Source organism: Vicugna pacos, chromosome 24, assembly GCF_048564905.1.
Source record: "Vicugna pacos chromosome 24, VicPac4, whole genome shotgun sequence".
NCBI lineage: Eukaryota > Metazoa > Chordata > Mammalia > Artiodactyla > Camelidae > Vicugna > Vicugna pacos.
The window spans coordinates 7,988,170-8,012,700 of NC_133010.1; the positions used below are offsets into that span (position 1 = coordinate 7,988,170).

General features: G+C 41.2%; 1 long non-coding RNA gene across 2 annotated transcripts; it reads right to left on the reverse strand.

Moving 5' to 3' along the window:
* Positions 1–6,900: 6,900 nt before the first annotated feature.
* On the reverse strand, positions 6,901–24,188 carry LOC140688869 (uncharacterized). 2 transcript variants are annotated; one of them, XR_012063711.1, is made up of 4 exons: positions 24,060–24,188; positions 23,362–23,552; positions 11,061–11,215; positions 6,901–7,379 (listed from the first exon to the last, which is right to left on the reverse strand). It is a non-coding gene; the product is annotated as an uncharacterized lncRNA (long non-coding RNA). The 2 variants fall into 2 exon arrangements; XR_012063712.1 differs by having other exon boundaries at positions 23,362–23,596.
* Between the last annotated feature and the right edge of the window lie 343 nt (positions 24,189–24,531).

Below are 24,531 nucleotides of genomic sequence, written 5' to 3' on the forward strand. Positions count from 1 at the left end.
TAGCAGACACAAATATGTATCACCAAAGGTCCTTAAGTGTTACAGACCATATTTTCTCCTGATATAAATGGGTATCTCCTCTTGTTTCATGGTTCTTGCTGTGAAGCTCAGGTGATTGCTACGTGACAACTGACAATCAACCAACACACTGAGTCCTACTAGTTTCTAACCTGGGTTGGATGATTTGCCAGCCCTGTGCAAGATGTCAGCTCTGTGTCTTTGGGCAGGTAACCTACATTCCTCTCGGAACCCCTGCCTCCTCATTCGTGGAATGAAATTGCCCTTCATGGCTTTCAAACACTGCTCTGCAGAATGTGGGGGATTCTCTAGAGAAATGGGCAAGTGAGACACACAGAATAGGTTGGTCTGGGTGTTTAGCCACCTCTGGTACGTTCTAACTGTAGGCATCTCTGCTTGAGCCAAAGGGCTGCAGTTTTATAGCCCTGGGAAGCCTCTCAGATGATCTTGAAATTCCCTCCTAGCCAGCATCACTGGGCTTTCAGATGGAGGATCTGTGCAATACGATCTATGCTCCCAGATACCTCTCAGATTCAACAGGTTAAAACAAAAATTACAAGCGACAAAAAACAAACACAAGAAATAGGAGACTAGCCCCAACCTTTTAAGACCAAGAGCTCAGTCTCTGAGGTCAGATGTTGCAGGAGCTAGGAGATGGAGTAAGGAGAGACTTTGAGAAAGATGGACAGGAAGGACTGGGCCAGCAAAAGAAGGTATGAGTTTGTGTGGATAGGTGCAGTTTCAACAGGGAAGCAAACGCAGAATGTCAGAGAAGGGAATGGAAGTGACCTATTTGGAAGGCACACAGCCTTCTCAGAAATACAGGTGAGGAGAAATATTGCCCAGCAGCTCCCCAGCCAAACACTAGTTGGGTGTTAAGATGGAAGAAAAACAAAAAACAAAACAAAACAAAACAAAACAACTAAGACTCCTCTGAGTGTCCAGAAGAATCCTGAGGAAATTAGTCTGGCTGAGCTCTTTAGACATGGCAAAGGCAGGAGACAGGGAATTCCGCTGGGACAACACATGGCGATGTGGCTGGAGTTTGGTGTGCAAAATGCAAAGGAAGTTACAAACCACTCTTTCATGGAGATGACATCATCTTTACTGAAATTCGCAGAATTATCATCTAAGCTTCTTTGGTTTCTCACTCACTTTTCTGAATAAGTGTTTTTTTCCTACCCTTCTCCTCAAAGCAATGGGTTATGTTTTATGAACTGTAACATGTCCCTAATGCACAAGCTCTTAAGAAGCTGGTGACCGGTGGGCAACAAGTTTGGTTGAAGATCCAGCTTTTCCACCAAGCCCTCATTCTCGTTTTGTTCTCTACCATAGGCAAATAACGTGTTGCTGTTTTCAATGTCTGTCTGTTTGTCTTTTTTCCCCTTGGGTCAGAAAACAGTGTGTCAAACTTGCAAAGCGGAAGTGTCCGTTACAGGATCTGGGGGTGTAGTGTTGCAGCTGTGAATTATTCTTGATGCCAGTGACACTCTTTGAAGATAAACAAGGGAGCGTACTCAAATAGAAGAGCTTGGTGTTACAGAGATGAAGCAATTTGTTAAAGGTGGAATTAACTAGCAATGAGAAGATTGAAGCAAGGGTCTTATCTGGACTCAGAAAATGGACATAGTAGGAGACATGTTAATAATAATGTTAATAATACTAAGTAATAATAGTGGCCACATTAACTGAGTAGTTATTCAGCATTAGGGAATGTTAAACTTCACAATGAAATGGGTCACTGTTATTCTCTTCACACTAGATTGGAAGAATCAATTGCTTAAATAGGTCAGTGATTTGCTCAATTTCAGCCCCAAGACTCATACTTGATGGAGCTGTGTTTTTGCCCGAGGGTCTTCTGACTCCAGATCCTGTGATCTTAACCACCGCGCAACATGCAGAGCTCTGCCTAAAATACAATGTCAGGAAGGGATTACACAGATGTGGTTCGATTCATTTTGGGGGTGCTGTGTGTGTGTGGTGAGTGGGAGAGCACGTCACTGCTACACACTAACGCTTCCGGACAATGTCATAATCAGAGAATTCACTGGATTTCAGGACTTGGGCATGGGGGTTAAGAAAAGGCAGGCTTCTTTTCAAAACTTCTATAGTCTTAGAGGGAAATGTCAACAGAGAAAAGGAAACGAGATGGAAAGAAAACACACCACAGAGTGTGGGTTTAAACAAGATAGAGATTCAAAGCCATAGGTCAGGGTTTTTGGAGACAGAGGGTGGTCAGGTTGAAACGCTGGGAGTCAGACTTAGGGGTCCCCATGGTACACTGGACACCGGGTGGCTTTTGGATGGCAGTGACATCTATGGCCACCTGTCAGCCTCACCAGCATTCTGAGATTGGCTGGTCTCCTGGTCCCACCTCACTGCTTGATCCCCATGGTTACAACTTGAGCAGCCATGTTGCCTGATCCTCCTGGTTTGCCATTGTTCAGAGTCCCATATGTGGTCAGTCAATTAGACTTGGGCCCATCTTCATAGCAGGGAAAGCTCAGCTAATGGACAAGCAGCAAGGACCCAGGAAACCCATATTTGTTCCTTAAGGATAACATGCATTTTAAACGAACAGAATTCCTTTGAATCTGCTTTACCCAGCAACTCATAGCTGAGATCCACAAGGACGTTTCCCAACTCTACGCTCTCTCCTGCACCAGACCCTGAGTTAGCCCTAAGGAGGCAGGACATTAATCCAGTGTCAGATCTGTGTGGGTTTCTCCTGCCCTCCAACCTAGTAGAACTTAGACTAAAGCTATTCATCTAAGCTGGGCTGAAGCTCCAACTGAACGCTTCACGTTTTTTTCCCTCTCCAAGTGCCTAACACTGACATTGGCCATGACTCCACCTGCCCGTCCTTGTCCTCAGCCCGTGCGCTCCCTCTTGGCTCATTTGCCTAAAACTGGACTTCTGTTACCTTGGAATTCCAAACAGCTATTTTGTCAGGTTTCCTAAAGCTCTGTTAGGGTAAGAATCGTACATTGAAATTGCATTTTTATTTAAGTGCACAACGTTGCTCTCTTCTTAGGCCTTTCTCCCCCTGTGAATGGGGACTGTTTCCTGCCCAGAGCCCAAGGTCTGCTGCCCAAGGAGACGGGCCCTAATGATTGCTGCTTCTCTCCCCAGTCCCATTACCAAATCCCATCTACTTTTTTGAACCCCAACATCCCACCTCAAGCTCCGACTCTGATGCTTATCTCAAACTTGACAAGATCTTTCAGGGAGCCAATTCCTTTCATCGTCCCAGCACCCTTCCTACTTTCCTCCAACAAATGTGACCAAAGTGAAAAAAAAGCTCGCTGCCTGAGACAAACAGGGGATTGGTTGTGTTCTGTTGAATGTAATATTGTGAGGGTCTCACAGGGTTGGAGTTCAGACCTGCCTCTGGAGAGCTTACAGTCTCGTTGAGAGGCAGGACCAAATCTGAAATGACAGGGCATCTCACATTTACACGCCAGAGTCTGAACCATATCGTAAGTATCCGAGAGTGAAAACACTTGACGTTCTTGTAGAGACTGTGTTAATGGTGATGTTGCCAACCTTTAAATCCAGACACTGTTGAATGTTACACCTATAAGGAAGACACTATTTTACAGACGAAGAAACAGAGACTTAAAAGTAATTATTTTCCCAAAATCACACAGCCAGTGTAACCTGAGAATCAAAGTTTTGCCATTTTCTGTAAATCTACCCTCCCCTTCCCCAATCCATGTTCTAATGGAGAAAAAAAAACAAAACAAAACAGAACAACAGCAACAAAAAAACCTCAATGTTGGACCTCAAAGAAAGATACAATTTGAATAGTTTGAAAATATGAACAAAAGGAATCTGCCTGAACCCATATGGCTTTGTCAATGTTAATCAATCATTTGTACCAGTCAATTCTCATTCAAATGGAAGAGGCCAGCAGGTGATTTATTGAGCAGTCTGTCATTCCTACTAATTCCATTAGGACTCTAACGGTGAGTCCTACCTGGCTACTACAGCAAGAGTCTGGCAGCTCACGGGCACCAGTTCTGGGCAAAACATGGCCCTGGGTGATTGGAAAGGAAAGCCAGCCCCATTCGGTGTGGAACACATTCGTTCCCACCCTCCCCCCTTTCTCATCTGCAAATGGCTTTTTCTCCTTTTCTCCAGCTGTTATCTGTTTTTCAGCTTGCACTTTCTCTAATGGGTATTTGCTACTTAATCTTTCAGAATAATGAATGAGTCCATCTCTCCGGAAAGGTGGTTCCTGTCCTGGGCGCCCTGTGGTGACCCATTAGGAGGCCAGGCTATTGTGCGTCAGGATTCTATGAGTCTGAAGTCCACGCATGTGTCTGACATGAAAACTACTCTGCCTCCCAGAGATGGGGCTGCCTGGGAATGGCAGGGAGGTGAAGACAAACCCTGATGAACAGAATAGCTGAGAATCAAGTGTTAGATTTTCAAGAGAAGTGAAATTCAGGGCATAGACCATTCTACAAATTAGACTTGTCAGGAAGATAAAATACTTTTTCAAGATTCTAAAATACCAGCATGTACATATATACACACTGAAGCTGCATATTAGAGCCACAAGCCACAGTGGATATTTAAACATAAATAAATAACAACTAAATGAAATCTATCAATTTAGTTCCTCAGTTGAACCGAGCACATTTCATGTGCACAGTAGTCCCTTGTGACTAACTTCTACTAGTGTTGAATATCTCAGATATAGAACATTTATCACATTCCACAGAATTCTACTGGGCAACATTGTTCTAGAAGAAAAGCAAATGAATTTAGCATCCTTAATGACTACCCCAGTAATTACATCAAGCAAGTACCAATATAATAATAAGCAGTTGATAACGTGTTCCATCTAAACAAGGGACATTTAGAAATCTGGCATTATGCACCAAACAGAGACCATTTGAAAATCATGCGCTTAACCTCCATGGGACAACAGAATGAATGATACAATTCCCCAGACTAAATAAACCACAATATAAAACAGGGATAAGGAACCCCCCCATCCGTCAGCTCCACTCACTCAGCCAGGATCAATAACATGATCTCAAGTTCACCTGCTTCACTGCCTGACCAGAGAGCTTAATAGTCAAGTCAAAGCAGAGCTTCTACATTTAATAAACTTTCCAAGGTATTCTTTCTCCCAGTACAACTTGAGAACGTCTGCTGTAGAATCGGAGAGCAGTAACCTCTGGGTACTGCTTACTCACTTCCCAAAGGAAGACAGAGTCAGACTCCCTGCATTTGAATCTTGGCTCAGCCACCGACCATGGCGGTCCCATGGGCGGGTTGCTTTCCCAGAAACTCCCCAGTGGCTGTCTCCTCCGGTGTCATTGGCGAGGCTTGGCTGTGTCACAGGCTGTGAGTGAACTCAGAGCAGGCGAGCGGAATAAATGATCGTGATTGCTCATGATAACGTTTCACCCCAGGATGGCGGAGATTGCCAGGGAGCACACGGTCATCCTAAACTAAACAAGGCTCGAGAACTTTACCAAGGAAGACGATTTGGGGGAATGGATCTTGGGAGATCACCAACAACAATGTGTGGCACAGAACCATCTTTGGTGCTCACACGTGGGTTGCTGTTTGATGAATAGACCAAACTACAGAACTGTTTGAAATACTTCAAGTTTGCATCGCTTGCTGGTTAGAGATTTATAATTAGAGGCATTGTCTGCTCAGTTAAGGAACGCCTTTCCTCTACAGTCAAGCTTCCACCGGCTTGCCTGTGTCCTTCCATTCCAGTGTTTTCCCTTTGACACGTCCTTCGTTTTTACCTCTTATGTTCTATGTCAAGACATCCCATCTGATCACCCTCCAGCGGACACTCCCACCTCTTTGCTACCAGATGCCCTTTTTAGCAGCAAATATAGTGGGGTTTTTTTTCATTTATTCAGTTGATCTTAATTATTAGCCATAGAAAAGGATAATCCTAGCCTGCATTTACATACACCTATACATGTATATATGTAAAATATATATATTTATAAATAAATATATACGTTTATTATTTTACATATATATAAATGACAAGATAAAATGGATGAGACATGTATATATATAAAATATATATTATATATTATACATATGGATGATATATCATATATATTATATTATATATTATAAATATATATTGAGACATGTATGTATATAAAAATAAGGGACATGTATATATATAAATATATATATTCTATATATTCTATATAATATATTCCATTCTATTCTAATATATTCTACATGTGTATATGGTATATATTTATAAATAAATATATACATTTATTATTTTACACACATACACACACACATGCACACACACACACACATATATATATATGTATATGACAAGATAAAATGGATAAGAGACCCGAAGCTTCCTTTATTATTCAGACTTCGGAGAGATGTTGTAAATAAGAGAAAATCTGATGTCTTTTTATCCTCAAAAAGGAAACCAGACTGCAGACTTCTGAAGATGTGATAGGAGCACCAAACATGAAAACACGTTCTCACAAAAGGAAAGGAGGCCAATACCCCAGGGGTTAGAAGCCCCGGTCCACGACCGCTTTGGCAACCACGTGGCTGCATTTTGAAACCTCGTATTTAGGAGGGTTCCCTCAGCATTCCAGCTGCCCCAGGAGATGGCCTGCAAAGATGGCAAGAGATGGGGGTGGTCACTTTAGGCAGGGGGCCCCGTTATCATCCTCACAAATTTGATTCCTTAATTACTAAGGGATGAGGGTGGAAGAACTCGGGATGTCATGAGCATTTTCAAATAGGCTGTATTTTCACAAAGTGCCTGGGAGGAAACATGTGTTCTGGTGACACTCATTACGGCGAGAATGTTTCGTGCTTTCTGTATGTTTGTTTTTGCTTGTGTCAATTTATTTCTCAGAGGCAATCTTCTCTTTGATCATTTAATTCTGGTAATAAGGATCACAATTATCGTCAAAGAGACAAATTGTCCACCAGAAGCAAACACTCGGTTGACCAGATAGTATTGAAGGTGATCTACAATAAGACTGACAATGATCCCATTTATGTTTGGGTTACCTGAAACTTCTTAGCATTTGTTTCTCTAATAGTCAGGTAGAGGTGCTATCAAGGCTGGTTAAATGTTCCAGCTCACTCCCAAGAAAAGGGCAGATCAGCTGAGATGACTAGAACATTGTGTAACAAGATGGAAATTCTCGTTTGGATCTGCATGTAAGTCAACTGATGTAAAAAGTTGCAAACAGCCCTGTAGCAATGATCGCCAGCATCTTGATCTCCAGATTCAGTCTTGTATTCTGTCCAGTCATCTCAGTGATGCTCATCGTCACATGCAGTGCATCAGACAGTAGGACCACTCTGCAGAATCCACCTTCCTGCTGGGGAAACAAGGAGTTAAAAATACTAACACCTTCTCTCTGTACAAAAAGCTGTTTATGAAAACAAGTGAAGACCCTGGTTTGCACCGTGAGACCCTGGAAACATGAGAGTGGAGCTAGATTTGAAGGCTTGAAAACAGGGTAGGGAAGATAAAAATAATGAATGGCCAGTTAAGGTAGCCAAATGTGCATTATGGGGAAAGATGGGACATAAATTAGCCCTGAAATATTGGAGTGGATTTAGCAGAAAGAGAAAAGTGCAGTCTAGGTGAGGAGGATTACCAAAGGACAGAATCAGGACATGAGCAAAAGCCTTGAAAATGTAGGGTACAATGAGAAAGGGAGCTTTATAGAAGTAGAGATTTGTGCTTGCTTATAGCCAAGTGATCTCAGAAGTCCATCACGGGGTCCAGATTTTTATCAACTGAAATGATACTATATGTAAAAAAAGAAAAAAAGAAAGAAAAAAATTTTTTTCTTGAGGTTGTTAAAGATATTTGTGATTTGCTCAGTAAAATTACATATTGTTTGTTTTTTCATTAGTGTGATGAGACGTTTGTATACTAATTTCAAGTTTACTGTGAAAAAACTAAACTCATTAAACTCTTTTACTTTATTATAACAACTTTGAAAATGGACACAGTGGAAAAGTAACAGTGACTTACCTTCCGCTGACATATAATACCATACCTTTCTATACCCTGTAGTTGGCAAACTACAGTCCATGGGCCACGTATAGCCTGCTTCTTCTTTTTTTTTTTTTTGTAAACAAAGTTTTATTAAGACAAAGCCACATCTATGAATGTATGTATTTTCCAAGGCTGATTTTGTATTATGACAGCAGAAATGAGGCAAGAATTGAGACAGAGCCTGTAGTCTACAAAGCCAAAAATTTTTACAGAAAAAAATTTCCCACCCTGTTGTAGATGTCAGCAAAGCCAGCACTATCAAGAAAGACAGTTGGGCAATGAATCACAGATTAACCAATTTTAAGAAAGACAAAATCAAGAAGGAACTGTTCTGTAGAGTGTGACCTCTCTTCCTCTTTTTTAAATCTTTTTTTTTTCTTTTTCAGAAGCCATTACTCTTTCTTAGCATCTCTCACTCCTAATAGAAAAAGAGCAAAACTAGCACAGGTAGAAAATAGATGACCATCCGCACGATGACTCGCTCAAATAAGAAAATGTCTGGACACAATCTGAGTGTGAAATGTCTTACACTGATAACATTTATCTTGCTAAACCATGCAGACTTGATTGCAAGTTTCTAGATCTAGTTACATTTCTATGAACTTTTACTTTAAATGTCTTCCATCATTTTGTTTCTCATGATGTCCGTCAACACACCTCAGCTAATAATTTTACGTTCCATACACAGGTTCTGTATCTTGAGGTGAGACAATCTCTCAACATGAGTTTCCAGCCAACTACTTCTCTGGCTCTCAGAAAAGTCATAAGCTCTCTAGGAGTTAAATGAATATGTAATCGTATAATTAGGCTGTAGCTACTCCTGTTTCTCTGGTAATATTGTCCAGCTGGGCCACAGGACAAGGTCACTGAACAGCCTTAGACTAAAAATGGAAACGGGCTGATAGGAGAAGCGGACAAGTATGACCTGCCTCGGACTATTCTCTGTGGGATTAAGGCTTCTTGAGATCACGTCCTAAATTAGATTCCCCTGTAGTTGCACTCAGCCTTTTCCTAATGCTATTTTTCCTCCTCTTCCTCTCTTACTTTTAGGCAGAAGAGGAAACCACCCAGGTAATTTGATTTGAAAGATATACGAAAGCTGCCCAGCCCAGGGGAAGATGCATCTGGGTCTGGCCCAGAAACAAAAGCCCATTATTACTTTATTGCCTCTTAGCTCTCACTAAGGAGCCAGTGCAAAAGTGGGACCTTAGAGACTTCAGTGACAGATGACCTGGTTTAGGTCACCCACTACCCACAATTTGCCCCTAAATTACTTCTTTTTCCTGAGTGGTAGTTTTTCCACACATAAAACTGAAATATGTGTAATTATCTTGAAAAATGTGTTAAGGATCAAATTACATAATGTCTATGAATGGCTCATTATAAATTATGAAGTTATAATTAAGGCATTGTTTCTCTAACCATTCCATTTCAAATCCCAGCTGCCTCATGGAGGCAGGCATCATTCTCACTCTGGTGGCGAAATTTTATTAGATCATTTTCCTCTTGACAGTTAAGGGCAGGTAGTGAACAATGGTCCTGTAAAGGTGGGAAATGAGTAGAGGCAAAATTAGGGGAAGATTTGCACGTGAAGAAAAATACTGTAAACCATATGAGTAAACAGAGAACGCTGAAGCCATCAAGTCATCAGCGGCTGCCTCACCCCCCAGGGAAGACAAGCCCGCAGCCCGGCCTCTGCAGCCTCTCACAGCGGTGCACCCTGAGGGGACTCAGAACAAGAAAGGACAGGACACTGGCCCTGGATAGCGAGGTGCTTGTCACAGGAATGAATTCAATGAGCCTGAGTGTTTGCTCCCTCCCATACATAGAAGAGCACTAAATTCTTTAACTTGAGATGCCTGGTTTTCTTTAGTTAACAAGACATCTTTTAATGTCCCAACTACCTGGTCTTTGTTGTAAAGCTCCTATATATCCTGGCTCCTCCACCACCTCTTGGGAGCAGCCCCCCAGAGCCATCTGAGAGGCTGTCATCCCGGACTCAAAGGGGTTTGAGCCCTCAAAGATGTCTGTCAAATAAAGCATAACTCTCAACTTTTAGGCTGTGCATTTATGTCAGTTGACACACATATAGGAATATTTTTAAGTGATATCTATGTATTTTGAGATAACGTATAAAGACAGAAATGGCTAACAGAAAGAGCACTGAGAGGTAGAAATGGTGAGTCCACAGCCACTATATGCAAACTCCATCTAGTGCAAAATATTGCCAAAGAGAAGTCCTGATTCTAATTACTGTTTTTTTTGTTGTAGCCAAGCAAAGGAGATTGAATTGAATTTGTTGCCAGTTTTTTTTTTTTTTTTACCAAGTGGAAGATTTCAGCTAAAAAGTTAATTTCTAAGGAATGAATGAGCCCCGGAAATGTAACTCTGCCCTTGCATACATCAAAACAGAAAAAAAGAGTAGAAGGGCAGACTTGCCAAATGCTTATAAATCAAATGTGCCCCCCAAATAAACTGCATTCCTAATAAAGGCATGCAAATCATTCTGCGTGCGAATCACAGTAAGTGGGTGCCAATAAATTTCACCCTGACTGAAATGGCAAAATTTCGGAGGAATTAGTGGAAGGTGGGGATATTTAGAAAGCAGGTGGAATACCGTTAATCATCTGTTCAAGTACAACTGGACCCTATAAATTATTTTAACGCATTTCCTGTCGTTTCTGGCATTATCAGGGAATCATTCCAATACGAGGTCCATTTCCTAAGTTTAAATTAAATTTTACTTTACATGAATTCCCTCCATGGGAGAAAAGTTTCTACTCTGGAGGCTCTGGCTTGGGATGAAGTCAGTCATTCTGTAGGTGCCTATATGGAGAACTCCCTACCAGTGTTGTTTTTTTTTTTTTTCTTTGACCTTATTGATTCTCAAGGGTACCATTCAAAGCATGGAAGGCATTCTATCCCTTCACACCTCCCTCATCATTTACTCTCTCTTCCCTCTTCAGCAATACATGCAATTATGATTTACCTGAGTAATTGTGTGGTGCAGCTCCGGGAAATGTTTAAGGATGCCTTAAAAGACAAAACTGCCATTTGGCTCGGCGTGTTTCCATTCACTTCAGTCTCCTTTCTGTTCCTGGTGCCTATCTAACTGGCTGTTGAGATCTTCATTCTTTCAAGATTCTAGGGAATAATAACACACGGCATTTGACGTGAAGAGCGGCAGGAGAGGGAGCCCTATTCCGAAAGGTTTTAATGGTGATTGATCTGTATTAGCTCTGAGTCACACTTGAGTTTGTCTTTTAAATCGGCTGCTCCTCGCTGGAGTGCATTTCTGGTATGTGAATAGTCACCTGAGGGAAAAGGTGGCTTTGCAACCATCTCTGGTCACCAGAGCCAGCCACTAAATACCACAGGTGAGTTTTAATGGCTCAGGCCCAGGCCGACTGCACTGCTTAGCCTGCTATTAAAACTAAAGCTGGAAGAAGTGATTTGAAAAATAGAGAACTTTCATTGTCAAGTGGTTTTTAAAAGTTTGAGGCTCGTATACATACCGTCACCCCCCCCATAGGAATATGCAGTGCCCACCATAGCTCCGCAAAGGACAGTGGTGTCATAAATGCCTGCCTGTCTGCATTTTACATACCACCTAAACTGCCCAAAATATGCAACTCACTTTCTTCTTGCCAGGGAGACCATCTGAGATGGCTTTTAGTCCTGCAGTGGAAAGGTATCTGGGGATGATCAACGTGATTAGGCAGGCTTGATGGGGAACCTCCTTTGTATCGTCCACTAACCCCTGTATGGATCTTTACAAGCACATTGGATGCCTTACTGAGGTCTGTCCTCTCCAGTTCAGCCACTGAGACTAAGGGTTCCTGAACAAACTGATTTCAACACCTATGATCAAAGTCTGCCCTTTTCAGAGAGCACAAACATAGGGCAATAATGGCTCATCTAGTGCTCTGAAGTCATGCACACATATGCGGACACATGACGTTGGATCAGTCACATGTGCTTCATGCCTGCACTTCTACATCCAAGGGTGTGGAAGAGAGAAGAATCAACAGTGTCTGGGAAATCCTCTGGGCTCTGTCTGGGTCTGGAGGGATGGCTTTGGGTGGATCAAAGGGGAGAGCAAAATGCCTAGCCATAGGATGGGGCATTTGGCTCAAATGCCAAGGCAGGAAAATACATGGTGAAGGAGGAGGGTAAGTAACGAAATTGGCATCATGGGTTTGAAGAGACAGGAAGGAGTCTTATTATAGAAACTCAAAGGACCACTCACTCCTAAGTGATGGGGAACCAGTCATTTTGGATAGAGTAAGACTAAAGTACACTGCTTCTCAATTAGGTGTTAGTAGATGATGGACAAAGCTAGAAATTTGGTGAAATGAAAAAACAAAACTTCTACCTTGCTTAGACTTGAGTGCATATCTCCTGCAGCTAAGGACTTACTCTCCATGAGTCATAGCCACCCCCTCCTGCCCCTTATGTGACTTGAGACTTTCCCCCAGTCTTTCTGAAAAGTATAACCTTTTTTGCCTTTTTGTCCTAAACTAGGACTGTATCTGATCAGTTATCCAGGGCTTCCCTTAAGTTTCTCATTTATTCTTTATGTAAGGATTAATTAATCGATTGGCTATTTGACACCATGGAAATGAAATACTGGAGAGAAGTTTCCATGAGCAGGGGGTTCTGCGCAAACATCAAACATACCTAGAATGCAATGTAACAGTCCAGTACAAAACTAGTGTATGAATATTATATTCTGTAAGTCTTAGGAAATACAGGAATGGATGACTTGGAAAGCTATCGGTGGGTGGGGAGGATGGAAGGACCTCTGCTTTGCCTTCCTCGCGCTTCTGACCACCAGACGCATCTCTACCCAGGCTGACTCATCTCCTTTGTATTCGCACCTACCTATTTGCTCCAGTCCACCAGATTCATCTCCTCCTTGAAGGTTTCTCAGATCGCCCCATCTGAAGATTGTCTCTCTTCCCTAAACATTTCTAGATTTCTTTTACTTTTTGGCAAATCACGACATGCTTAGCGTCCTTCTGTCTCCCAAATTAAACTGCAAGCTGCTTGAGGGCCAAGAAAATGACTCACTCATTCTCTTCAGTCCCTGAAGCACTAAGGCACCGGGCAGAGAATTGTCACATGCAGGGCTGATAATTCAATTTGCTGATCTCTGAGCATGAAGGAGAATATAAACCTATTTTTTGACACAAAGGTCTGAAGCTCCTGTATTTAATCTATATCCTGGCTGATATAACTCTGTTCTTGTTGGCTGACCTTCTAGTCCTAGGAAAAGGTGTATATTTTCAGCTTGGGCAGCTCAGGTGGCCATGAGTGAAGGACTCGGACCATCAACCATGCATTGGGCAGAAACACTGAATCATTTCACCTAGAGCTGAGCGGGAGGTGTAGCTGAGAAGTCTGCAGGCCCAGGGGACAGCTAGTCATCACTGACCCATCTCCTTGAAGAGACAAATGTTCTTCCAAAATCATTTAGAATTCTAAAGGATTGCAGTCTGTGTGTTTGTGTAGGAAACTCCAGCTTCTAGAAAGAAGGCACTTAAACAATATGACTTTGGTTTCTGCATTAAATCAACTCATATCAGCAAGTATTTACTGAGCATGTATTATGTATGGGGTGCTGTGTAGCACAGAGGAAATACTGATGCTCAGTCCTTTCTTGGAAATTACTTGGAAGGAGCTGAAATATATCATAATTAAAAGCGCACCTTAGTTAAGCTGTAGGACAATTTTATGAGACAGACGTTCTCATCATGGAATTTGGGAATGGAGAGAATAAGTGTTGCAGCATTTCTGATCCAATCACCCCCCGATGCTTGTCAAAATGCAGATTTTTGAGCTACCCTTCACCTGTAGTGGATGGGATGTTTGGACCAGGAGCCCAGTTATCTGCTCTTTACACACATCAGAGTTTAAGAACCATCGTCCTATCAACCACAGTAGTGTTTCAGGAAAATGCCAACAAAGAGGTAGGAGGAATGATTCTGAAGGCAGAATCCTGGCTCCTTCTGTGCCTTTTCCATTCTATTTCCCGGGCTACTGATCAATCACAAGCAAGAGCTGGTGGTGGACTGAGAGAATATTATCCATGTAGTTTTTAGAATTTGATTTATATTAATTCCCCTCTAACACTAATTGCACCCCAGTCCATGGGAATGTGTTTTACAAGAGAGAATGCAGTTTTGTATGAAACATTTTAGGAGCAAGAGGCACAGTGATCTCATCTCTAAGCACAGCTGCTGTGATGTTAGAAAGAGGAAAATCAGGTACCCATGGGAACCGACCAGCACACCTTTGCCTGTGGTTTTCAAACTTCTGGCTTCATATTTCTAGACTGAGATGTGTGAAAAGATCACCTTCTGAAAACATAAAGAGTAACACACATGCCTATACACAGGCATGCATACGCTCAAACACAGACACACATACGTGTACACAGCACCATCAGTGCCAACTCTTGATGCCAAGTTAAGGAAACGGTTTCCGTAAGCACGTCACACGCCTGAGCAGACACCTGTGCACATGCTTGGGTTTCCTTTTAATGGTCACAAACTTTAGTCTCATTTCCTAGGTGAGTGAGATGCTAATCAAGCAGTTGAAGACAGAGAGCCTCGCGAAAATCATCAAATGTGAATTTGTCCAGGGGGACTCTCGACTTTGAGGAGGGAAGGAAGAAATTGTCACGTTGATTCCACTGGAGACAGCCTTGCTCTCACTAAGCGGCCCCTGGGGACTTTCTCCCTGATTTGTTCTTCGTCAGGTTGGCATCTCGGTGACAAGGCAATTGTAATTAGAATGAATAAACTGAGCGATGTGCCAACTCTCTGCTTATAATTCAGGCTGTGACATTAAAGAAACATTGCAGTTTTATTCTATTTTTTTTTTAATTTTTTAAGGAGTTACAAACAGCTAGTAGGTTTTTGCCTACTGGGATGCCTTCCATAAAACGCAGAACTGCCTTGCTAAAGAAAGAAAATATGATATGCGTGTTGGACTCCAGATGGCTTTATCTTACCTTTTGGGATTTTAGACTATCTTTGGAAATTGTCTTATTTTTTCATGCTTGTTCTTGCAATGAACAGGCAATAAAGATTAGGGGTAAAGAGGAGACATGAAAAAAGATTCCTACCATCCTATTGCCTCAAAGCTCATCGCTGCTGGGAAAGAGCTGAAGATGATTTGGGCTGCAGTAAAAAAAAAAAAAAAAGCAAAAAAAAAAACCCCAAAACTATAGCCACTTGAATTTAATAAGGGATATGTCAAGGTACTGGTAGGGGTTGGTGGTAGACCCTTTTTGATGTTTGACCTGAGCCTTGACTTAGCCTAGAAAAAATTATATGAATTCTCCCCCAAAATCTGACAGCACGTTTCAATGTCTCTTCTCTTTCTCATGAAGACTGGAGAATTACTTGGAAATCTGAAGGAATTCCAGAAGGTTATTTATCAATTAGAATCTTGGGGACACTTGCCATCTTAAAATTACAAAAGCCATTTAGCTGAAATGTTTAACTCCTTTGTTTTTACGTCTAATCCGGACTTTTCCTAGAGGCATTGGAGGATTTCTCATTCTTTATCTTCTATCACATTTGGAGATAAAATGTACTAGTTTGCCCTCTGCAGAAGAAGATCCCCATTTATACTGACTGGTTATGCTGTGCTCTTGTTCAGCTGTTCTGGTGCACGTGTTTGCCCTTCCTCCTCTCTTCTCTGCCCAATTTTAACCATCCTTAAAGAGCAACTCAGACCCCATCCATTCCCGCCTTACGCCTGTCTAGCGTTAACCCAAAGAAGAATCATCGATGAGGTGGTTGGAGGCATACGTCTAGAATTCAGGAGAAAAGGATGAGCTAGGAAAACAAGTTGTCAGCACGTGGGTGGTATTTGAAATGATGAGACTGGCTATGAGCACCACACTGAAACAGGCTCTTAATCACACCCCATCATACTGGTGATTTTATTTCTTATTGACATTCGGGGTTCTCAATCTTCTTAAACGCATCACCACTTTTGAAGGGCACACACGATCACATGATACACCAGTTGCTTGGTTTCAATGATGCCAGATAACTTGATGTTTTCGTGAAAGGAGTCAATCAACATGATGAGTGAAGAAGCAGGCAGTTCTGACATGGACTTACGTGCTGTGGTGACAGCTTTTGGTCACCACTTCCCTGTTGATGAGAGTGCTCTCCAGGCAACTTGCCGGCACCCAGCGTGGGCTGCTATCTGCAGACACCTTCAGTCACTCTGTTGAAACGTACCTTCCTGCTACAGCATTTTATCTCAGTCAGGAACTCAATCATCTGTCATATAGACTCACAGTCATTTGCTTTCCAGGCTGTAATAACACAAGTTTCATTGATGAATTTTTTTTCAGACAATTAAGTTTACTTCTTTATACAAAGCAAAAAATGTAATATTTATATGAAAATTTAGGAGGGAAGATTCTTTCAAAATAAGAATATGCCTTTCTAAATGGGCAACTGTGAGAATCGCTTCGTGCTTTCTGGCTGTCTCAGACTCCTCTTCACAAACAGAAATCTTGGTTCTTGTTGGCCCAAGTCTGTATGCCTATCCCTCTGGTAATGGCCCTGTTTTCGGAATTCCATGACACTTTGATTTCATGTTAGTGGTTCTGCCATCTTCTTGTCTGTTATCACCAGTAACTCTTCACCATTATCAGCGTATCGTCTCTGCTTCTAATCTGCTACCTTATTTTAAACACAATTGTCCAAGCAAGGGCCTGAGAAGGCTGGGATGTCTTTTCCCTTCAGCAGAATTAAAAGCGTGGAAATTCTTTTCCTTGCTGCTAAGAACCTTTGCTTAAAAAAACTACCTCCTACAGACTTTTTCCTTTAGGGATGGCAATACAGAAGAGTTGAGTTTGTTGGAAATCACTGACTGCTACGTGGGCCATTGATTTAACCAATACAAACACAAGCCTTCCTACTTTTCAAAGGACTTTTGTATGGGTTGTCATATCATATCTGAAACAACCCAGATGTGAAAAAAAAATGCATCCTGAAAAAAAGTTTCAATTCATACCAATATCCGTGAAGAAGTTCTTCTAAGTTTTCATATTTTCATGGAAAGAAAACATTCACTTTTGCATGAGATAGTTTCTCACATCGAAGAGGATCTTTGAGATAAAATTTCCCAATAATATTTTTCAAGTATTTCAGTGTTTATGTGGCACGGATCTATCTCCCTCATCCTGAACAGGGTTTCACCAAAATACAGGTCTCATTGCTCTATTAAATGGGATAATAATGCCTATAAAAACACGCTGCAGTGACTGAGAGCCCTCTGAACTCGCATTGCCCCAACCCTACCAGTTAGCTGTGTAACTCAGGGCACCTCATTTACTTCACTAACCCTCCGTTTCCTTACCTCTCAGGAACAGTGATGATACAACCTCAGAGAGTTGAAATGAATGTTCCATGAAGCCCAGTAGAGTGGCACAGTATGAAGTATTTGTGTATCTTCATTTTATAATGATTTAGATTCTAGATAAGGGACCTCCATCTGCTTCTTACTTTTCTTAGAAATGGGTGCTCTGCATGGGTTATTTCCTTTAATTCTTACCCTCTGGAATAAATGCTAATATTCTCATTTTAAGGATGGTAGTTGAGGCTCAGACAAGGTACGTAACTTCTAAAATGTACAGATCTTAAGTTGTAGAATTATAATTCAAAGTCAATGCTTTAGGAACCATTCAAGGCTGACTAGGGGCCACCTACCACCTCATAAAGAGTCTTTCATGCCGTGCTGCCCAGTGATCTTATTTTCAGGACTAGGGAGGGGAGAGATATGAAGAGATTACTAAGACTATGGATAAGAGGGAGAGAAATTTACCCCTTCCCCTTTCTTGAAGAGACAGGCTTAAAAATGAGTTATATGGTTTTCAGATACCAGAAGAAAATATAGACTGATAGTCAGCCTTTGGCCAGAATAATCCATCTTATTTCTTCAACCATCAGACAAAAAGGTCGAACTGTCTGTTTTCGACACCAAGTGTGCCATCTCTTACCCACAACTAGATCCTTATCATCTAAAAGAATTGGAAAGAGCAGAGATATAGACAATTCTGTCAAGACAAACAGATTATTATGTAAAAAAAATGATAAAGATCAACTCAGTAATGAATATTTCCAATTGTGCTCATGTGCACCAAGTGTGACTCTGAACCCACCATGTCGCTCTCTTCATCGTGGTAACCGGGGAGATATGTCTGCCTGGATTCTGAGCCCCACTTTTATGCACTTCATGGAAATGCGTTAAGAGAGGGCAGAGGTGAAGCACGCAGCCGTGAAGTAGTAAGGAATCCAAACCTTATTTATAGAAAAATAAACATCATTTACAAATATGCTTTGCATTTAACCAAGAAAATGGGAAGTGGAGAAGGCAACATCAGACCACATTCTGAAAGACATGGGTGATGGAACATGGCAATGCGTTTCAATAGAGATTTTCAAAACTTTGGTTGTGAAAATTTCGCAGAGCAATGTGTGCAACCGACTTGGAAGGGCTTCATCTTTCCTGGTGTAATTTCATTGAACCCCAGTCACGCGCACCAGACTTCAATACTCTAGCCGTCGACTGCCGTCACGTCTTGGCGGGTGTAGTTGCCTACCCTGTTCGCAGACATGGGGAGAGATGCTGACAAAACCCCTGGGCAGGTTTGTGTATCAGAAACTGCAGCATCAAGCCCTGGATCGCCTCCTCTTCCAGGATGATGCTAAATGGAAGATCACCAGAGACACCAGGAAGTAAGCAAAACAGGGAACAATACCTCCAACAATTTATATTCTATTTAAATCTTGCTTTGCTTAATGATGAACTTTCTCATCAGTATTTCTGAATAATTGCAATCGTTTGCCCCCTAAGCTATCAACATGTAAACTTACAGATGGCACGAACCTCTCCAGCGCCTTTTTCATTGCTCTGAACTTCTGGTGCCTCTGGAGGAGTCTGGCTTATGGCTGTGTTTTGCCACTAATGAGCCTCCTCTCCTTTCTTCTTCGCAGTTAAAGTTGTTTCTTCGCTCACCCCGTTATTCCCCCTCCATGCTCTGATGTGACCTGTGATGCGTGCCCCTCATTGTGGTTCGATCATCATTTGCTAAAGCCAGGTGATTCTCTGAGGTTTCAGGATCACCTAGGGAAAAATACCTCCACATTCAGCTGCATGTGCCCAGCACTGATATCGCATCACAGTCCCAATGCTGAAAAGTTGGAACATTTTTACTCAATTATATATTCAGTACTTAGTTCATCCCCTATATCACCGCCTGTTACTCTGCAGGATAAAAAGCTGTTTAAAAAAATGGCTCCCATATTTAAGGAATTTATCTGTTGAGGAGATAAGACCACACATATGAAAGGCCAAATACACACTTACATGTGGGTTAAATTGCAATACCACAGTGTTACAAGCAGTCAAGCTAGTTTCTGGTTGCCAAATTAAAGTTAGCAGATTTTGAGCTGTGACTTCAGAGGAGGGAGGTTTCACGTGTAGCCGAGGTCCGCAGGAGAAATGGAAAGATGAGTCAAATTGGAGGTTGATATTATGTTTCAAATCTCATCTGCAATTAATGCCTCTGAGGCTTCAATCAGTTGTGCTCAAATCACTTTTCGTTCCTGTGTGACTTTTGATGCACTTACAGTAACTTTCATTGGTTCCCTCACTCTCATTTCCGTGAGTAGCCTTCATTTTCAACTGTATTTTTATAAAGCACATTTCCAACACACAGGATTCGTGAAATAAAGTGTTATGTCATTTTATAGATGCAGTGTTTCCAAAATAAGAAGTTACTATATTCTCTGCGATTTAGAATCCCGCGACCTCTTACATCACATCTCAACTCTGCAAGGGAGGAGTGTAAAGCCATGGGCTGTGAGTGGAGGTCATCTATCTGTAGACAAAAAAGCAACGTCAGGTGTGGGGAAGAAATGGGGTGAAAAGAGCAGCATCTCAGTCCTCCATTGGGAAAATTACTTACAAGATCGTCATACACAACACAAGCTTAGCCCCCATTTTTCAATTCATTCAAAACAAGTCTTGTCCATGGACATCCTTCCCTAATTTCATAACAAAGGTGCAAAAAATTAAAGCAAACATTAGACAGATTTTTTTTTATAACAATCAACTTATCTGTGATGATGGATCCCAGGAAAGAAAGTAGGACCTGTTATCTTTCTTTTTTTTTTCTACACAGATCAGCTAGCCCGACTTCACCTTAAATATCATCATCAGTCAGTCACACTTCAGTTTCATTTGGGAAATTCCAAATTCATAGGTTTGAAGGCTCTTGCACTTTCTTCATTCATGGAACAAATTACATTATCAAACTAGCCCCTTCTCGGTTCCTGCCAGGATGGGGGTGAGCAGGAACCAAAAAAAAGAAAATCAAGCCTGCATCCTCTGTCTGCACAGCAGGCCACGGGGGACTAAGGGCTCTTTAGTGACTCCACTGCTTCCATCCATCACTCTCCAAGCACCATGGCGTGCACACCCACCAAGAGAACTTTAAAATAAGAAATAAAATTCAATGAACTCACATTCAATTAAGATTAGTCATATTATTAATCTTTGCCGGTGCAGGGCTTATCAGGAGATAATTGACCTTGTCAGTGTTTCCAGGCTGCTGTATTGCTGCAGAAAATTTCACTCTTCTCCTGCTTAATTAGAATGCAATAAAATCAAGAAAGGGGTTTTCTCTTTCCTGCTTAACCAGTGTCCACTTTTCTCCTCCACTCCCCTATCTAAGAAGGGGGATGAGAAAACGTGGGTATCACAGAGTATAATCTTCTCAATTAATAGAGGGAAAGTCCCGTCATTGCTCCCCAGGCCATGACAAATGCACCTGTTGGCAGAGCCAGACGACTGAGGTCCCTTACGTGCCCAGACGCTCCCTTCTTTTTCCTGTGTGTTCAAAGGAAACGTGATTTTAATTGGACTGTGAAAGAGACACAGGTGGCGAGAAGGCGGTTTTGTCGATTTACTTTCATGTAAAAGGTGATGTTCCCTGACGCGGATCAACTTGGTATCAGACTTTCTATCATTTCTCTTTTTCCGATTTTCAAGTCAATTGTCCTTTCCTGGGTTCTCGGTGTCTTTCTGCTTTTGCTGCTCCTTCACATTTAAAAGGCAGGCCTTGAATTTCTATTTCTTGAAAATATTCTCATCCCAGGATTTGTTGGATGGCCAGCACCTCTTCAGCGTTGAGGTAAATGAATTTCATGTTTCAGGAACAGGGATTGGCAAAATGATCCCTAACGACATTTGCAGATGAGAACTCCTTAATTTTGAGGATGACAAAGGTAAATCTTATGTAGTAGACCAACATTAACTGTCTTGTTCAAAATAGGGGTCACGAATACAGTGAGTCTTCAAACAGTAGCCCAGCATCTGAAGATGCTTTCTGTGTCTGGTCCGATTCACAGTTCTGGGTGATGCTTTGAGGCATTTCAACCCCAACAGCTTGCATTCTGAGAGATGTGACATCCTTAGCGAAAAAGCATACACACACACGTGCACACACACACACACACACACACACATGCACAGGGCATTAGAATATACGAGCAAAGTTTTATCTCAGAGTGTGTGCGCGTGCTTTCTGTGGAGTATAATTTCAACAATGGAAAACAACCTCCTTTCATTTTGTTTGATCAAGTATTTTATGATTCAGTTCCCTGGTCACACAGAGACTTTCAGCAGAACCTAAAAATTGGTGTCAGGGGAAGTTGGAACACTCTTTAATTCTTCAACATATGCGTATCTCATATTTACTATCTACAGCTGTATAATTGAAAGCTCGCCGAAAATGCATAATCTGCTTCCTCTGTGTATTAACTGAAAACAAAGACAGATTATTGAATAATAACAATTATCATTACTGTAAGTATTTTATTTTGTGTCTTATACACATAGGGACTTCTTTGCCATTATGGCGGGTGTCCAAGTAGAGTACGCCATTTAACACCATAGGTATTTAGTGAATATCCCCTTCGTGGCCCATCTCATGACTTTTTTTTTTTTTTTGGTCTGGTCAATTGTGATTGTTTCGGATTAAAGAAGCTTAAAGTTGATGTCTTGGATCACAAAGCATGATGAGAAACGGACTAGGAGAAATCCTTGATCTGTCACAATTGTGTGTCAGGAAGTAATCAGGTCAATATCAGAGGCTTGGGAAGATGCATGAATTTAGCACAGTTCTCTGATAAAAACCAGGGGTGTTGTGTCACTTTTTGGTTGAATACTCTCAGATCAACCTACTCCACCCCAACCAGCCTGGACACACCCCTTTTTTTGGAGAATTGGTGAGGTAGATTCTCACAGTGATGTGTGTTCTCTGGGAGGGCAACTTTTTCTAAATCTTCTTTTGTTCACTCAAAAACATTTATTAGATGCTCCCCTTGTTCCAGATCCTTTTCCGGTTGTATGGTTACATTATGAATACAACAAAAGTGTGCCCTCCTACAACTTCAGTGGTAGTGAAGAGAGAAGAAAAATAACAGAGGAGGTAAATAATTACATATCACGTCCTCACACCCCTCCTTCTACCCAGGGTTACTTCCGAGGAGTAGACCAGGGCCTTGCTCATAAAAGCTCTGCCTTTCTAACATCACTTCTTAGTTAGATTTGAAAAAATCTAGCAAATGATCCTGTAATTTAGAAAATTCACAGAGAGGATACAGAGGGGAAAATGCAGAAGCACATCTAAATTATGAAATAAAATATCCAAACATCTGAATGCACCCATAGGTGATAAGTGCTAACAACAGTAAGAAAGGGGAAAGAAAAGTAAGACTGAGTGATCAGGACAGATTCCTTGGGAAAGATATAAATTGCAATGGAACAGAGTCCCACTAATTTGCCAATATAACATCACCAAGTCCATGACATTTTCAGATGTTTTTCAAACCATATTACCCTAACAGCGTAGATACAATTCAGAGAAAACTGGGAATTTAGCAAATTTTTCCAGTTCTCTTTATGCAACTTCATCAGCCCCGATTCCTAGAATGGAAAACTGACACCACTGCAGGCCCATATGCTTGCACACTTGAAATTGGTTCTGCTTCACAGGTTGTTCTAGAAGGTCTACCATGCTGAACACTATGACCTTCCTGGTCTTGCTCACAATGTGCTTTCCCTGCCAGGAACTCATAAAGAGCTACGATATCAGTGCTACTGAGCTCAGGTATTTTTATTGCTTCATTACTATTATTATTGAAGATTATAACTTGAAATTTATTGAGTGTAAACAATGTGTTACATACTATTAGAGGCAGCCTCTGATGACCATGGATTTAGCAGCACAGCACAGGTTTCCATGAATAGGGTCTCCAGCCATGGATAACTTGGTGCCATCAGCATAGTCCACAGGAAAGAAATCTGTATGATCGTTCCAAAGGGATATGTTCATTCCAAAGATTAATCCAAGTGATTGCAGCAAGAATGTCACAGATTCCTAGGGGATCCAAGGAAAGTCAGTCTTAAGTCCTCACTGATTCTCTAAAATGATCAGAAGTGGAAAAGAGAGAGGAGGAAAATTGTTCATAGAACTTGATACCTGTTGTCAAATATATTTTGTTTCAAAAGATTTTATTTTTCTGATCATAAAATTAGTGCTTGTGGGAAAAATTTGGAAATAGAAATCAAGTTGTAACTATGTTGCCAAAAAAGAAGCTAAGTTGATATTTGTATATATTTACCTTTAAAGAATATAAACATATATACACATGACTACATAAACATAAATCAAGACCAGATAGTCTTATATTTATAATTTTATCTCTTATTTTCCCACTATTGTGTTGTAAGTTTTTTCAATAGCATTAATTATTCTTTGAAAACATGATATTAGTAAGAGCATGATCATGTCTGAAAATGTGAATAATCTATCCCTTTCTATAGATACTGAAGTTGTTCCTAAATTGCATGCTAGTATATATAAATCTCAGATAAGCATTCTCACCTTCCATGGCTTGGCTTTATATCTTGCGCATCTTGGGTTGAATCCTTAAAAGTGAAACAACACAATGACATGTTTCTGCTAGGAGGCAATCTATGTTTTGACCCTCCAGTGAGATATGAGAGTGCCTATTTCCCCATAGACTCACTAGGACTGAGTCACAGAATTTAGAAGCTAGAAAGGACTTTAGAATTCCAATGCCCCCTTTTTTTTAAATTTTATTTTATTGAGTCATAGTCACTTTACAATGTTGTGTCAATTTCCATCATAGAGCACAATTTTTCAGTTATACATGAACATACATATATTCATTGTCGCATACTTTTTTCACCGTGAGCTACCACAAGATCTTGTATATATTTCCCTGTGCTATACAGTATAATCTTGTTTATCTATTCTGCATATTCCTGTCAGTATCTATGAATTTCAACTCCCAGTCTGTCCCTTTCCACCTCACTCCCCACTGGCAACCACA